We start from the raw sequence: 17,888 nt of genomic DNA on the forward strand, positions 1-17,888 counted from the left end.
TATAAATAGGCGGTTTCTGAAATTAGTCAGCTATGTGCTATGGTCCACCAAGAAGCACACGCAGGCAACATGCTCCAGGCTGTGCGTGCAAGCTGTTCTGTTTCCAGCACAAATGGAGAAAAACGGAAAAAACAGTTCTGGTAGATTCAGTCATCACATATTTCAGCTGTAAGTATGAAACAGGAAGCTCACAAAGAATCGTAATTTAGAAGCATTTCAAACAAAACAAACCTACTCCCGGCAAAAATACCAGATAGCTGCAGAGCCAACTGTGCTATTTAATTGTTTAAAGTCATTAGTGGGTCAAAGTACAAACCACGCCCACATGCAAGTCTCCCTGGATGCTACCAGGGTCTACCCATTCTCCCCTCCCTGTGAGCCTGCTTCCCACAGGTAAGTACGTCCCATAAACCCTCGGACGCACCCACATCCGGCTCTTTGTGGGCAGCGCAAATAGAGAAAAGGACAGTTGACCAACCATCCCAAGAACAAGAGGCTGACACTCAAAAAATGAACACCAAACACCCTCTCCCACTGCCACAGGGTGACTTCTCACCTCCTCTCCTCCCCGTCCATTAGCCCACACAGCTATCTCCCAAAAACACAGTGATCTTTATGAAATCTCAGCTTCAGGACTGCCCAGGATGTTACTGAAGGGGAGTGAAAAGGAGGAAGAAGACAGAGAATGAGGGCTCCAAACCCATCCCAAGTCGATTCCCCCATGATGTTTTCAAGAATTTAAAGAATAAGTGGTAAGACTGGACACAGTGGCTCATGCCTGTAATCCCAGAACTTTGGGATGCCAAGGCAGGCAGGCCACTTGAGGTCAGGAGTTCAAGACCAGCCTGGTCAATATGGTGAAACCCCATCCCTACTAAAAATACAAAAATTAGCTGGGCATGGTGGTGCGTGCCTGTGGTCCCAACTACTTGGGAGGCTTAGGAAGGAGAATCACTTAAGCCTAGGAGGCAGAGGTTGCAGTGAGCTGAGACTGAGCCACCGCACTCCAGCCCGGGCGACACAGAGAGACTGTCTCAAAAAAAAAAAAAAAGGAATAAGTGGTGACTTTCTTAAAGAATGGTCAGAGAAATTATTTTTAAAGCTGTGGGTTGGCACAGGACATTTATTTAAAGAAAAAAACTACCAGTTCAAACTTACCTAAATATATTTTAAGAGTCCTAAACCATCTATAATCTGAAAGCTTTTTCAAATACTAACAAGCCAAGCACAATGACCAATTATTAAGATAGTATTCATGATAGTTAGTGCATAACTTTCCATTGACTGTATGTGCAATAATTAGAGCTGGTGGGTTTTTAAAAATATAGATTTTAAGCGTATACAGAAAGTCCTTGAAAGGCAGTGTTTATAGGCTGTTAGGAATAAGGTACTCCTTTAACACGAAATAATGAATTTTAAATAGTGATAATAATAAAAAAGAAGAATGAATGAACAAATGAATTGAAAGACAGTACCAGAGGGTGAATAACAGTACATTCTCAGAGGATGGGGGGTAAGGGGAGAGAGAGCAGTAGGACAAATACCTAATGTATTCGGGGCTTAAAACCTAGATGATGGGTTGATAGATGCAGCAAACCACCGTGGCACATGTATACCTATGTAACAATCCTGCATGTTCTGCACATGTATCACCGAACATAAAGTAAAATTAAAATTTTTTTTTTTTGGGACAGAGTTTCGCTCTCGTTACCCAGGCTGGAGTGCAGTGGCGCGAGCTCGGCTCACCGCAACCTCTGCCTCCCAGGCTCAGGCAATTCTCCTGCCTCAGCCTCCCAAGTAGCTGGAACTACAGGCACACGCCACCTAGCCCAGACGATTTTTTGCATTTTTTAGTAGAGACGGGGTTTCACCATGTTGACCAGGATGGTCTCGATCTCTTGACCTCATGATCCACCTGCCTCGGCCTCCCAAAGTGCTGGGATTACAGGCTTGAGCCACGGTGCTCTGCCTAAATTTTTTTTTTTAAGTACATTCTCTGTAATGAATATATCTGAGTCCTGAGTGATCCTGGACAAGCTACTGAATGTCTCTATGCCTCAATATCCTCCTCAGAAAATAAAGCCAATTGCAGTCCTAAATCCCAGGGTTGTCGTGAGCATCCAAAAGTGATGCATGTAAAAAGCATGTAGCATGTTCAAAAGACATGCTTAAGTATTAATGGTCCTTGTTCCAGGATGAGTTTTGGTTCCAACTCTACAAATTATTAGCTGTGTGGTCTTGGGCAAGTGATTTAACATATCGAAGCATTGGTTTATTCACCAAAAATGAAGAGTCTTGATTAGACGACCTCTTTATTTCTATGGCTTCTCCAAGCTCCCGACCTCTCTGACAACAAAAGCATCATTTGTGATTTCCAGCTCTTTCAGGTTTCCAGTTTTCACATCTTTCTTTTAGTACTTACTGGTCACAGCCATGATTTACATAAAACCAAGTGTTCACTCAACAGCATGACTCTTCAGCATGAGACTGTGACTGTGAGAATCCTAGAACCTACATCATAATGATCCTTTTTATACTCGGCTTTCAAGGAACACATTGTGGCAAACGACAGTCTTGCCCGTGGTAGTTAGAATCAATATATTTCCACTCCGGCGGCCTTCAAATATGGAAATTGTCCCCAAATCAAACTGCAGGTGTAGGATGTCACCGTGCAGCCTGGTGCTGATGGAGCACATATAAACTAAATTCATTTGCTACAACCATGCTCCTTTCAAAACTCTCCATTTCTTTGTAACGGAAACAATGCAAGCATCTACCCTTTCCAGACAATCTTAACAATGAAGTCGAGAGTTGCCATTAAAAGATCTACTTCTCTGGTATTTTTGCGGAAGAAAACACACAACTAGTTCAGATGTAACATGCTCCTCTAGTGATTTTAAACTCATCAATGACTGATCTTTTATAAGAAAAGACTGAGCATGACTGTCTCCTTATATGTCAGAAAATTTTAAATGACAATTGCAAAAAATACTCTCTATCATGATTCTGCACCATCACGGGGATTCTATCTCCCAAACCTAGGTCTTTATCTCCTAACTAAGGTGAACAGGCACCCCAGTTATGTACACAACAGAGTCAGCACATATGCACAGAATATTGCTGTTACTCAGGACTTAAATAACAAAAGTAACCTGACATGGTAGCATCCATAGAAGACCGTGCAAATGGTAATCAGCGTTAATAACAAGAGGCTCTCACAAGGACTGCAAGAGCCAAGCCAATTTGCTTTTTTCTGTTAATTCTTTAGATGCCCCCAAGCTGTATCAATGTTGTCAGTTTTCCCTGATGCCCTGGTCAGTTTAAATCTCATCTCATGCTCACTGCCATCTCATTAAGAGAGAAGAACAGACTCTAATGAAATAATTAATTCAAACAACAGTCATCAATGAATGCTAAAGGCACTGGGAGAAAGATCGATGAGGAAATGAAAGGGTCAGGCTGCCACACACGACGGGACCCCAACGCTCAGTTTTAGAATCACTACACGTGAGACAGTCAGACCCTTTCCTAAGCTGATGCAACGTTAAGCCAGATGACACCACCAACAAATTAATCCTGCCAAAAACATTGTACATGAATCTGATGACGTTTTCATGCTAACTTCTAGTTTATAGAAATACTGGGACTAGTGGGATGAGTTTAAAAGAAAACTAGCACCCAAATCCAGAATGTGGAACATTCTACCAAACAAGTGACCTGATTCCTTCAACAAGTCAGTAGCATGGGGGGAAGGGGCAGGGGGAAAAGAACTGTTCTAGATGCATCCAGCTTTCAGAGGCATCACCATCAAATGCAATTTACAGACTTTGTGCACATCCTGGTCCTTAAGAAAAGCGATTTTTAAGTGAATAAGCGATGAAATCAATGCAGGGGAGGTAGGAAGTTCAACAGATCCCTGGGCTTCGCCCATCCCTTGCCAGCTGATTCCCCAAACTGCATGTCCAGCCACCCCTGAGTTGAGAAACCAGGGTGAAACTAGGCTACGAATGGCTGGGCCACACCCAGCTCAGGACCAGGAAGCCCTCAGGGAAGACCACTCAGGTTTGACAAAGAAAGAGGCAGTTCCTCAGGTTATTAGAGAGGAAATGTACAGGTTTCTCTGCTGGCAATTTTTGCCAATAGGTTCGTAGCAACCCTGCGGCTTCATGTAAAAGAGATTTACCTCAAAAGCATAAAATCACAGGTCTGTGCAGAGTGATTTTATCACATGAATCAAAGCAAGGCACCTCTGACAGGAGAGGGGAGAAAGAGAGACAACAGCCAAGGGGTGACTTAGACTTGGCATCTTTAACAGTGTCTACTCCAGGGTTTCTACCCCTGGGTTTTGTGGTTTGGCTTTGTTTTTGTAGATCTTTAAAAAATATATGTAATCAAGGCATAACCTGCATAAAATACACGCATTACATGTACAGCTCAATTTTTAGTTGCTGCAATTTCAATTTTACTTGGATCGGTTTTGCAGTATCTCCTCTCTTCAAGGCATGTGCCAATCATAAGTGATTCTGGAATGGAAAAAGAAACAGGCTGGGGCCTGCTTCCTTCCAACTCCTGCGCCTGCACACTGGTAGCCTGGGCGGCTGACATGCACCATCCAGCCAGGGCGCAGATTAAAGCTGAACAGAGTCCTGTAGCAATGGAAGAGAACAGCTTCTCCAATGCACCATTCCAGCCTCTACCGCTGCCCCCACATCCTCCCTTCCACCAGGTTTCTAGCTCAAGTCATGAAAATTTTTAAACTGCCACTGCACTGCCTGGAATTGCCCAAAAAATATGGAACAATAGTTGACCTCTTTCACTCATTTCCAAGGCCTACCATTCTACAGGTTAATCTTCTTTTAAAAAATGGCAGGCTTCCCTGCAATCCTAACCATATAAAGAGATTAACAAAGATTTGAAGAAAGTCTTTTTACATTAAAATTTAATATTATTAATTCTCAATTTTTATTCTAAAAACTAGGTATTCTAACATAAAAAGCTTTTTCATTTGCTACTTTGAACTGGTAAACTAGAATTACAATTAAAAATCCCTAAAAGTGAAAAACGTACTGAATGTGAAAAACTGGTTTAACGATATGCCGTAACTCCGTTTGAGAAAGTTTGGTAAGATGTGACACTGGTAAGAAGTGTTCTGCCAGAAACCAGGGTAGAACCCGGTGTCACATTAGTGCTTATTCCAAAAAATACATTGCTGGCCAGACGAGGTGGTACTTTGGGAGGCTAAGGTGGGTGGATCACTTGAGGCTAGGAGTTCGAGACCAGCCTGGCCAACATGGTAAAACCCCATCTCTACTAAAAATAAAAATTAACGACAGCAACAAAAAAATTAGCCAGGCATGGTGGTGGGCACCTATAATCCCAGTTACTTTGGAGGCGGAGGCAGGAGAATCACTTGAACCTGGGAAGCAGAGGTTGCAGTGAGCTGAGATCACACCACTCCAGGCTGGGTGAAAAGTGTGAGACCCCGTCTCAAAAAAAAAAAAAAGTATTGCTTATCATGACTAAAATTATGTAACCAGCTCTTACCAAACTACTTGTGTGTATAAGGTGTCTAAAATCTTTTCCAAAATTTCGGAATTCTTGTGATATACAAAGAACTCCTCTGCAATATGAAACATGCGATCTTCCAATATAGACTCTCTATGGGTAGGAAAAAATATTGTTTAGATACAGAATTGTCTGAGAGTAAAATGTATTAATATATGATACAATTAGATAAACATCTTGAAAAATGCATGATGCCTAATTAAATTCCATTCATTAATAGGATAACAGCCCTGGCATGCATTGAACAAAAATGGCATTTCTGGTAGACACAACCTTTAAAACACAACTCAGACACACAGGCTCTGCCTCGTCACATAATTACATGTTTTTAATTTGGAGCCAACCTGACACTATACCTAAGAAAACTGCTTCACAAATGGATCACCTTAAGATGCTATCTTCTCCATATGGTAACACCAAAATAAAAATTCAGTGCAAATATTCTCCTTAAAACTACAATTTTCAGCCTGGCACGGTGGCTCACACCCATACTCTGGGAGGCCAACACAAGAAGACTGCTTGAGGCCAGGAGTTCAAGACCAACCAGGCAACAAAGTAAGGCTCCATCTCCATAAAACGTCAAATTTAAAAGGCAGAGAGGTGAAGCACTCGGTAGTCCTAGCTACTCAGGAGGCTGAGGTCAGAAGATCCCTTGAGCCTAGGAGTTCAAGGCTGCAGTCAGTTATGATGGTGACACTACACTCCAGCCTGCATGACAGAGCAAGACTCTGCCAAAAAATAAAACCAAACCCCAAAAACTGGTAAATGCATTCTCCAACTGGAATCCCAATCCCTCTGGGAGGCTCCAAAGTCACAAGCCTGAAATACATAGTGAAGGGAGTGTGAAGGAGCAGGGGAGATGCAGCTCTGTGAAGGCAAGACCGGAGCCTGATCTCAGCTCTTCGAACCCTGAGCGAGCTTTCAAGCTCTCCATGCTTTGGTTTCCTCACTTGTAAAACACTGATCGTGGTACCTCTCATGGAATTACATTGGTTGGTGCCTCTCAAAGTGATTTCTAGAAATCACAGAAAATAATGGACATAACTGTGCCTGACATATAACAAATGCTCAGGAAATGCTGGCCACTGTTATTTTTATTCTCATCTTCCGGCGCATCTCAGGGGATATTCTTCTCATCAGCAGAGAACCTCTTATGAAATATGACAAACGCCAAGAAGGTTCCTTAAAGGCAGATGTCCAGGCAACAATGGATGGATCTGAAAAACACTATGCTAAATGAATGAGACCAGACACAAGAGGCCACGCTGCGATTCTAGCTGTACAAAGGCAAAACGTTAGACAGAGAAACGACCACTGATTAGCGAAGGCTGGGGGTGGGAGGGGGAGCTGACGGCAAAGTCTAAGACCGGAGGAGGCTGCCCACCCTTACCAATTTACTAAAGATAAATTTACTAAAAATTACAGAACTGTACACGTACAATGGGTGAATTATACCAAATATAAATTACCTGCAATAAAGCTATACTAAAAACAAAACAGATGCATCTCCCAAGCGTTTCTGCAGGTGCTTTCATACCAGTCTGGCCATGAAAGTAAATGCAGACATTACAGATACAGCAAAAATGACTGAAAATGCAAGGCTTGGGCATAGATCAGACTTGGATCCTAATCCTGGCTCAGCTTCTTCCTAGCACAACCTTTTTCTTTTTTTTTTCTTTTCTTTTTTTTTTGAGAGGGAGTCTTGCTCTGTCACCCAGGCTGGAGTGCAGTGGTATCATCTCGGCTCACTATACAACCTCCACCTCTTGAGTTTGAGCGATTCTCCTGCCTTGGCCTCCCAAGTAGCAGGGACCACAGGCATGCCTCACCACGCCCAGTTAATTTTTGTCATTTTAGTAGAGATGGGGTTTCACCATGTTGTTCAGGCTCAAGGGCTAACTTTTTACTTCTCTCCCCCTTGGTTTCCACATCTGTAAACTGGGAATCAAACAATACTAAGTCCAGAGGCCGACGTGAATATCATAAAGCTCCTCCTCCACCAGCCTCCCCAAATCAATCAATGGCAACAAAGCCAAAAGAGCAGGTGTCACTCGCAATGCCTTTCACTCTTGTATCAACTCCAATCCAACTCCCCAGCGGGACCCCGGCAGGTCTCCCTGCTTCCATTCCTGGCCATCTGCAGTCCCCGCTGCCCTCCACAGCCACAGGGACACACTCACAAAATGCAAGGCCAATCTCCTGCACGCCCTGCTCAGAACCCTCCTGTGGCTTCCTCATCAGCCACGTCCTGACCGTGGTCTGCAAGGCCTCCTCCGACCCCATGCATTTCTCTTCCTGCCATGCCCACTGGCTCCCACACGGGTCCTCTGGCCATTCCTTCTACAGCAAGATCCTGCCAGCCACTGGACTGCTATTTGCACCGGTTTCTGCAAGGCTGATCCCCCTACCTCACTCAGATCTCAAATTCTCCTCCTCGGAGGGGCCTCATCCTAATCAAAACACCCCCTGCTCTCCCACCAGACTCCAGCCACCTGACCTGAGCTAGTTTTCTTTACAGCACTGACCACGGGAATCACCTCATCCGCATGTCTATTTACTTTCTGTCACCCACTAGCATCTAAACTCCATGTAGGCAGGGATTCCGTCTGTCCCATCCACCATCCTAGCCAGGGATCCCACTGACCCCCAGAGCCTGGAACAATGGCTAGCATAGGTCAGCATTCATTAAATAGTGCTGAATGTATGAAGAAATGTCATGAAGCACTGAACAGCATACCTGGCCACATAGGAGGTGATCAAGAACTGCTCGCTGACGATAATAGTATTACCAGTATTATTACTGCATTTCACAGGTCAGAATATGGGAGCCCCAAGAGGGCAACTGACTCACCCAGGTCAAACTCTACGTCTGATGTCGATGACTTCTATGGTGCCTCCCATTCCACAGGCACAAAATAACAGAATTCACCCACCATGGCAGGAAACTAAAAGGTGATGTATCTGATTCTCTTGTGCACCCCGGGCCCTGCCTCCTCCCACCTTCCAAGAGTCACCTACCCTAAGGAGTGTTCCAATTCCAGAGCATTACCTAGAAGGACAAGCAGGCATAAAGAATGCCAACTTTTGACCTCATGTCAAGGCGGGCAGATCACCTGAGGTCAGGATTTCAAGACCAGCCTGGCCAACATGGTCAAACTCCATCTCTACTAAAAGTAAAAAATTAGCCAGGTGTGGTAGCATGTGCCTGTAGTCCCAACTACTTGGGAGGCTGAGACAGGAGAATTGCTTGAACCTGAGAGGTGGAGGTTGCAGTGAGCCAAGATCACGCCACTGTGCACCAGCTTGGGTGACAGAGTCTCTATCTGAAGAAAAAAAATAAAAAGAATGCAGGCTTTCCATCCCACCCTAAGCCAACTCTATGAGGTGGGTGACTGTGACTATTTCCATTTCACAGAAGATAACATTGGAAAACAGAAATAAAGGCCTGCTCAAAAGTTATATACTAATTCACGGCAAGCTTAGGCTTAAGATTCAGAAAACTTTTAAAGTCTAGACCTCTCTCTTTCCAATACACTACTTTACCCTGTACATCCAGTGACAAAAGAAACAACAAAAAAGAACCCTGACCAGTTTAACACGTTTCAAATAACATCAAGTTACAAGGGAAAGAATATTATAAAGCCCCCTCTACATGCGCATATGCACGCATGGCATTCTCAACGTCCTCCACGACATGGAGATTTTGATATACCTACACTCGATACTCATAAACCACTCGTTATTATTTATACTGTAGATTTCATGATGGGGCTATACTGTTTTTGTAAACTCATTAGCTTCCACCAGGCCCAGATACCTTAAAACCTGGATAAAGCGTGAGTTTTAACTTTCACAAAGTATGCTCTGTCTCATCTATTAATAATGACACAGAAAAGCTTATGCCGCAATCTGACAGCTCGCTTTCCTATACACTTCATTATGACACTTTAGGAACGGTATCAAAACTCATGTCCAGGAATAGAATAAAATATGCTATTTCTAATATGAAAACCCAGTTATCTTCAGAACTCTCCTGAAGGCATGAAGAGATACTGAGGAGCAGGTGGGGACAGGGACAAAGCTCCCATCCTCCCTCCCAAGTTTCCCTGTGTCCACATCTTGACATCACCACCGGCTGCGTTACTAACACTCTGAGGGGAGGTCAGGCGCGGTTGCCCACACCTGTTATCCCAGCACTTTGGGAGGCCGAGGCAGGCAGATCATGAGGTCAGGAGTTCAAGCCTGGCCAACATGGTGAAACCTCATCTCTACTAAAATTACAAGTTAGCCAGATGTGGTGGCACATGTAATCCCAGCTACTTGGGAGGCTGAGGCAGGAGAATCGCTTGAACCCAGGAGGCGGAGGTTGCAGTGAGCCGAGATGGCCCTACTGTACTCCAGCCTGGGCACCAGAGTAAGACTCCACGTCAAATAAAAATAAAACTCTGAGTTGAAATGTTGAAGTCCTTAGCATATTTTTGAGCTGGGTTCTTTGTTTTGTTACTGTTGATTTGTGGGAATCCCTTACACTTTTTAGATATTATCCGCTAATCAGATATGTAGTTCGCCAGTATTTTCCCCCAGTCCACAGGTTGCCTTTTCACTCTGCTGACTGTTTCTGCTGCTGTGCAGAAGCTTTTGACTTCCATGCAATCCTGTTTATTCCTGGGTTTGTTGCCTGTGCTTTTAGTGTCACAGCCACGTAATCACTGCCAAGACCAGGATCCTGAATGTCGTCCCCTGTTTTCTTCCTGGAGTTTTGTGGAACCTACTTCACCATTAAGGACAGAAGAATGGGTAAAGAAATGTGGTAATATACATACGGTGGAATACCAGGCAGCCTTCGAAAAGAAGTAGCTCCGCCACAAGCACCAGCATGCATGAACCTGGGGGACTAAGTGAAAGAAGCCGGGCACAGAAGGACAAATACCATGAGACCCCTGTTAGATTAAGTATCTAAGTAGCTAAATTCACTAACTCGAAGTGTGGAATGGTGGTTGTCAGGGACTGGGGTGGAGGAAAATGGGGAGGTACCAATCAATGGGCGTAAGGTTTCAGTTCAGCAAGAAGAATACGCTCTAGAAAGCTGCCCTACAACTCTGCACCTGTAGTCAGCAATAAAACATTGTACACTTAAAAATCTGTTAAGAGGGTAGATCTCGGCCAGGCGCAGTGGCTCACGCCTGTAATCCCAGCACTTTGGGAGACTGAGGCAGGCGGATCACGAGGTCAGGAGTTCAAAACAAGCCTGGCTAACATAGCAAAACCCCGTCTCTACTAAAAATACAAAAATTAGCCAGGCACCTGTAATCTCAGCTACTGAGGAGGCTGAGGCAGGAGAATCTCTTGAACCCGGGAGGTGGAGCTTGCAGTGAGCAGAGATCCCACCACTGCACTTCAGCCTGGTCTTGCTCGAGAGCAAGACTCTGTGGGGGCTGAGGCGAAGAGGGTAGATCTCAAGTTAACAGTAACATTTTGCAAAGACCATTTTTTTAAAGGCTGCAGACATGGACAACAGCATAAACGCCCCTCATTTGCCAAATTTCAGGGACCACATGTCCCTACCATGCAAAGGAGGTGCATATAACCCAGGCAACCTCACAGATGAGAATGCTAGAGCTCAAAGTGGTTCTGGGACTTGCTGTAGGTCACAGAGCCGTGCCTGGATCCTCACCCTGCCAGGCCTGGCTGGGACTCCAAACCTTTCCCCCACACCACATGAAGTGCCTTACTCCATTCAGCAACTCCACTCCTCCCACCCAGGGCTGTGGCAGAGCAGGGCTCTCCTGCAGATGCTCCAGAATCATCAAGTCAGCACTGACAACAGAAAGGACAGCAGAGAAGAAGGAGAGAAAACCCTCTAGCCACCTACACCAACCAGCCATGGTGGGAAGAGCCAGTCTGCAACCTCCATTTCTTCGACCTTATTTCTGCAGGAGACTTAACAACATATACATAACCTGAGGGTTCCTGGGGCTCAGTGCCTCCCAGGAAGAACTTCAAGACTTCTTAGTCTCCTGACTGCTATGGACTTGAGCAGCCCCACGAGGAAGAGCCCTGCTGAGCAGCCCAGAGTCCCCTGCCCTCTCACAGCCTCTAAAGGGGTGCTCTCCTTAGACCCCAGACTCTCTGCCACAGCAGGAACCCCAAGACTTTGCTGTGTGGAGAGAACATTACCGTCACCAAACCATGTGATCTAAACACAGACGCCCAACACCACTACAGACCACAGAGCCTGTTTTAGGACTATTAAGGTGCACTTAACTCACATACCTGGTAGGCCAGGCCTGGTGGCTCACACCTGTATTCCTACCACTTCAGGAGGCCAAGGCAGGACCCATCACTACATTTTTTTAAAAAGGTAGGCTTAACTCACATCTTTGGCAAAACAACTTTGATAGCGGAAAATAAAAGAATGTAGAATCTGCAGCTGAATAATGATTTTTGTTTCCACAGAACATACACACTCAAAACAATTCACTCCTCTCGGGGAAGCCTCTCTTATTTAACCCTCTCAGTGCCAGCATGTACCCTGCTGTGGGATCACTGCTAAAAAAAAAAAAAAAGATCTCTTTTCTATCACATACATCTCAGGAACCTCAGAATTCAATTTTACTCTTTAAATATTTTTAAAGCTGAAAGATTTATTTTCACTTAATAAAAGAAAGCCAGTCCCAAAGTCAAGAGTTCATCCAGTGTCAAAGCCACTGTCCTTCCTTTTTCTGCATTTCTCTCCCCGTTTCCTTCCTACAGCTCATCTGAGTCTGAATAATGTTCTTAAATAAGTCTTTTCACTCTTTCCCCACAAATCCCTCTTATCATTTCATCTGCAACAAAACCTCTGTGGGCACAGGTGTAGTTGGTGCCCCTTTCGTGACACAAGTCCTCCCTGCTGGAATCCAGGCCAGCTCAGGTCACCATGTCCCACCACAGCTGGCTTCCCAGGGCCACTGACCATGAGGTTTACCTTCAACCAGGACCCTGCAACAGAGCCATATGGTTTCCCGATCCACCTCAATTCCAACGACAAAGCATCCCAACCCCTCAGCCAAATCCCAGACAGAACTGAACAATCCACCTCATCTGTTCGGCCAAGGCCCTACGGCAGGCCCTGAATTGATGGGTCCTGAGCAAATCCACATGCAGCTCCATGGCCCGGCCCGCCCCACCCACCCACCCTGAAGTTTCCACCATCAGACACCCAACCCCATTCTTCACTGCCACTGACATCATTCTTTCTGAGCACCTTAATTCACAAAGCACTGCTTTCCCTTTCCAGCTGTTAACTGCAGTTAAACAATTTTTGTGTAATTTTGTATAATTCTTTTTTAAATTCTTTTATATATTTTTTTTAATGAGAGGCTCTCACTCTGTTGCCAGGCTGGAGTGCAGTGGTGTGATCACAGTTCACTGCAGCCTCGAACTCCTGGGTTCAAGTGATCCACCCGCCTCGGCCTCCAGAGCAGCTGGGTCTACTGGCACGCACTGGCAATCCCGGCTAATTTTTTAAAATTTGTTGTGGAGATGGGGGTCACTACGTTGCCCAGCCTGGTCTCAAACTCTTGGCGCAAACAATCTGCCTGCCTCAGCCTCCCGAGCACCTTCAACTACAAGAGCACGCCACCACACCCCACTAATTTTTTGTAGAGATGAGGGTCACTGTGTTGCCCAGGCTGGTCTCAAACTCATGGCCCCAAGCGATCCTCCTGCCTCAGCCTCCCAAAGCACTGGAATTACAGGCAGGAGCCACTGTACCCTGCCCAGTTCTTTAAGTATCTTCCTCACCTGCCTTGCAGTCTTGTTAACAGCAGTAAGCCCAGTGCCTGGCACAAGACAGGCACTAAATGTCTGGTGAATGGAGAGTAAATGACAAGCAAAGCCTCCCCGTTAACCTTAAAATAGCCCCTTGTCCATGCACCATGACTAAATGGCAATCTAAGCCAGCTTGCCAAATAATCTTATTTCTTTCACTGATGGGGGTACTGGCATAAGTGATAGGAGATAGGTAAGCCTGTCCAGTCCTCTTCAGCATGTTCCCTAAGTATTTATTGTGAGGGAACGGTCAGATGGATTAGGCTCAGTCCTTCTTGAACTAGAAAGGAAAAGGGGAGAAAAATGGTTTGCTTCAAGAAGGAAAAGCAAAAATAGGCCATCATTAGACAAGGGAACTATACAAGGAAATGCAGTAAGATCTCATAAGGTCATCCCAAGGCCACACTCAACCCCATGATGCACACGGAAGACATCCACTCCACAGCAGCTTTCCCACCCCCGAGTGTGCCTCGCAGCATGCTGGCACCCACAGCCACCTTCTCTAGGCTGAAAGAAGAGCAACGACTCCCCCAGATAGCTGGGGACTTCTACAAATGCTCAAAATCTAGATCTCAGGTACCCAAACTCCCCAACTCATTTTCTCAAAACACCTGCACACAGAATTCTGGAGGGAGGGGGCAGAAGTAAGTTAGAAATAGCATTAAGCCATATCCCTCATCTACTATGTTCCCTCTTTCCATCAGGAGAGAAGTCTTCTACCCCTCCACCATGCCCAAAGAAAATCAGTAAAAATCTTTTCCACCTTTACTTGTGACATTTTAAACAATTAAGAGTCAAAGGAATGAATCAATGATGCCCCGTCCTCCCACATCAGAACATGATTTCTCATGTCAATTTCTCAGAAGCGCAAACCAAGTCCACTTTTAACCATCCAAGGAATGGTATCTCCAGTCCCCTGGGGTAGGAGGTTGTGACATTTCTTATTGGACTTTTGTTTGACTTTTGCACGTAGAAAGGCATCATGACTCCTGAAGAAATGCCGATCCTTAGAGAGGACTGCGTGTATGACTCATTCACTCACAGGCCACTACTACACTACTACACTCCCTTAATTTGAGTGCAAATTAAGGAGCCCCAAGTGTTAGGAAGTGCAACAAATATGCACCTGAGTGTACATAACCCACAACTTCCTTCCTGTAAACTCTTCTAACTTCAAAAAGTATTGCATCATCCTAAGATCAACCTACTTCTAAACGGTTGTCTCAAGTCCTCTTTTTGTTTTGCATATTAGAGAATTCAAAAGTCCAAAAATGTTACAAGGGGAAAATAAAAGTATGTAATGACAGAAGCGTCCTGTGTCCAAATCTGTGGCTTAATAACGATTTTTTTTAAAAGAACATACGCACTCAACACAACTCACGACTCTCAGGGAAACCCTTCTTTTACTTTCTCAGTGTGAGGTCTTTAAGAAGCCAGCATGCATCCAGTTGTACAATCACAGCTATTCCCTGTTCCATAAACAAGAATTCCTTTCCATCACATATGTCTCATGAATCTCAACACAGTTTTACTTTTTAAATATTTTTAATGAAAGACTTAAATATTTAAATGAAAGATTTCATTTAAAGACAAAAAAGTCAATCCCAAATGACTCCTAAATTCAAAAATAGAGTCCATAAAACTTTTTTGTCAGCCCATTCTTCCAAATAAAGTGGAAATTTACATTGTCTTCCTGTATCTTTCTTCTCGCTTCTGTACAGGTGGTTATGTGCAAGTCTGTAAGAAAATGTATTTCCAAACAACTTGTCCGTATTAATCTTGGATGTAAGTGGTATACCAACATTGCAGAATTATCATGATTCAATGTATTTTAGGCTGATGTGGCTGGCCAGTAATGCTCTCATTTACCCACCCTCTCTCTCTCCCTCTCTCTTTCTCTTTCCCTCCGTCTTTCTCTAACACACACACACACACACACACACACACACACACAGTGGCTGCCAAGTGATAAATTAAGCAAAGATGCTTTCATCTTTAGAGTGTGTTTGGGTGGTGAGCTCATGAGTGATTTTTTTCTATATTTTTTCTATTAATTAACATATAAAATTTTCTAATGAAAAGTTTTAAGACAGAAACTACCAGCGCTAAGACACCTTCTCTGGACAGGCGGCCCAAACACTCTTTCAACTAAAAGCTATTTAGAATTTCCAAAGTGATGTTAGGAAAACGTGGCTGGAGGAGAAAACCGATGTACTTGATAGCAAGAAATCTCAAGTTTAAGAATGTGAAGTCGAACAGGCCTCGTTTCCTTTTTCTTTACGTCCTCTCAAAATCGCACCCATACTATCAAGTAACTCTGCTCCGCTGTCACTGAGGAAAATCTTTGGGAGGAAGGAAGGGGAGGCTTGGTACCTCGCAGCAGAGAATGAGATCTGCAATTCACCCTCTCAAACGTAATTCCTCTTGCAGATCTCACAAGCGGTGGACACCATCCCCTACACAACACTAACACTTGGCCATACGCATCGGTGCCACCTCCAAGTTCCTAAAGATGCCTGGAGGGAATTATGGGAACCCAATTTTAGGACCCCTCGTGTGTGTCACACCACCCCCTATGCTGGGTTCACTGGAACAGTGGAGAAAGAGAAGAGGCAAAAGGGGAAAAGTTACTTGCGGACTGGAGTCAGTGTCACGGCCACCTTCGGATCAGGGTATACCCCGCACGGCCCCGGCTTTGTCTGCCTGGCGGGGGCTGGCGTCGGGGCGCGACCCGGTCCACGCCGGGCGGCGCGGGGCGAGGGGTGCCGAGGGGCGAGGGGCGCCGAGGGCGGGCATCTGGCGCACCTAGCCGGGCAGCGCACCCCGCGGCCGCGCGGAGGAGGCAACAATGAGCCGGCCGGCAGCCGGGCCCCTTCCCCGCAGCGGCCCCCGCCTCCCCGGCGCCCCTCGCCCGTCCCCGCCGCCCGCCGGCCCTGCGCCCAGGCACCTCCCGGGCGCCACGCGGGGTGACCCGCGGTCCTCGCACGTCCCCCGCCCTCCGGCACACGGGGACCCCAGCCCGCCCGGCCGCCTGCCGAGAGGGTCCCCGGGGCCCGGGTCGGGCCGGGGCGCCGCCCGCCTCCCGGCGCCCCTCTTCTTTGTGTGCAAAGTAAGTGCGGGAGGCGGTGAACCTACCTCAGCGCGCACAAAGGCGCGCGGCTCCCTCCCGGCTCGCTCCGGGCGCCCGCGGCGGCGCCCAGAGACCCGACTGCTTGGCGGCGGCCCGAGGCGGCGCGAGGGCGGCTCAAGCTGCGGCGGCGGCGGCTCAGCCCTCAAGCCCGTCCGGCTCTGGGCGGCTCTTGCTCCCCGCGGCTCGGTGCGTCCGAATTAAGTGGAGGGGCGGGGCGTGGGGGAGGGGCGGGGACATCTAGGCCACGCCCCAGGCACGCCCCTCCCCCGCCTTCCTGCTCCGACTCGCGCGCGCCTGGCGGCGACCGCCAGCCGTCGGGCATCCGGGCCGGGAGGGGCGCCTGCCAGGCTTCAACGCTCGCTCGGCCTTGGGGACGCGGGGCAGCGAGAGCTGGAGGGGAAGCGCGGCGGCCCAGGACGACTGCGAAAGAGAGAAGGAGGCCGCGCTGGTCACAGCCACAAAGCGCCGGCGCGCTCTCTGCCCTCTCTCTTCTCACTGCCTCGTTCCCTCGCTCTCTCTCCCTCCCTCACCTCCCTCTCTCTCACATTCTCCCTTCTTATCTCCTTCTCTCTCCCTTAATCGCTTTCTCTCTCGTTCTCTCTCTCTCCCATTCTTTTTCACTCCCTCATTCTCTCATTTTCTTTCATTCTTTCTCTCTCTGTCCGCCTCCCCCCTCGCCCGCCATTCTCTCACACACACAAGTACCCAAGAGCGTCTGGCTCCTGGGTGTCCCGGCTCCTGTCCCCCGCAAGCCTGCGCTGCTCAGAGGCCGTCGCCAGAGAAATCCTGTCGATTCCTCTTGGAAGAAAGCGCAGACAGAATCAGGGAGGAAAAGGAGACATTTGCTATAATTGCACAATTTATAGTCAAGCAGGGCCCAAAACCCACTGACCTGGGGATTCACCCATTTTCCTCCCCTCCCTTCATCAAAGGGTAATTGGAGATTTAAATATGCAAAAAAAGAAAGGGCTTATTCTGCCTCTCCTTTGCCCTCTGATCTCCGTTTCTTCAGCTCTCTTCCAAGAGCTTCTCTGGCCAGCCCTAAGTATCTGAGATTACCATCTACTTGAATCACAGCAGGTACAAAACTAGGGACTCCGGCAGTGTCTGTTTCAGTGTAGCCAAAAGGACAACAGGTTCGTGGATTTTAGATGAGAAGTTTTTTAATTGTCTTGGCAACAGATGACTAAGGGCTTATTTACTGGGAAATTTTTCTGACTAAGACAGTTTGGGTCATAGTCACACAGAAAAGTTACATCAGTTAAGGATTTTGGTAAACAAATGACTTATTCTGAAGATATCTATCACATGCCATGCTCTAAGCCATAGCCCCCCAGCCGTGTAAGGGCCTGGCCAATCCCTGGGTCCCTGGAGCCCACTG

The 17,888-nt window shown here is 46.6% G+C and overlaps 1 protein-coding gene and 1 long non-coding RNA gene across 4 annotated transcripts in view; one reads left to right on the top strand and one right to left on the bottom strand.

The window, feature by feature from the left end:
• Positions 1–16,678, bottom strand: part of FAM107B (family with sequence similarity 107 member B) — an 81,782-nt gene extending 65,104 nt beyond the window's left edge. The window contains exon 1 of the mRNA XM_035306821.3: positions 16,513–16,678. The gene's annotated coding sequence lies outside the window, so the exon portion shown is untranslated. The remainder of the gene's footprint in view (positions 1–16,512) is intronic.
• A 97-nt stretch (positions 16,679–16,775) lies between these two features.
• The window catches only part of LOC118155260 (uncharacterized), a 38,104-nt gene continuing 36,991 nt past the window's right edge, over positions 16,776–17,888 (top strand). For all 3 annotated transcript variants that reach the window (XR_013519545.1, XR_013519546.1, XR_004745492.3), the window contains exon 1: positions 16,776–17,643. This is a non-coding gene — a long non-coding RNA (uncharacterized LOC118155260). The remainder of the gene's footprint in view (positions 17,644–17,888) is intronic.

The sequence above is a fragment of the Callithrix jacchus genome, chromosome 7 (assembly GCF_049354715.1).
Source record: "Callithrix jacchus isolate 240 chromosome 7, calJac240_pri, whole genome shotgun sequence".
Lineage (NCBI taxonomy): Eukaryota > Metazoa > Chordata > Mammalia > Primates > Cebidae > Callithrix > Callithrix jacchus.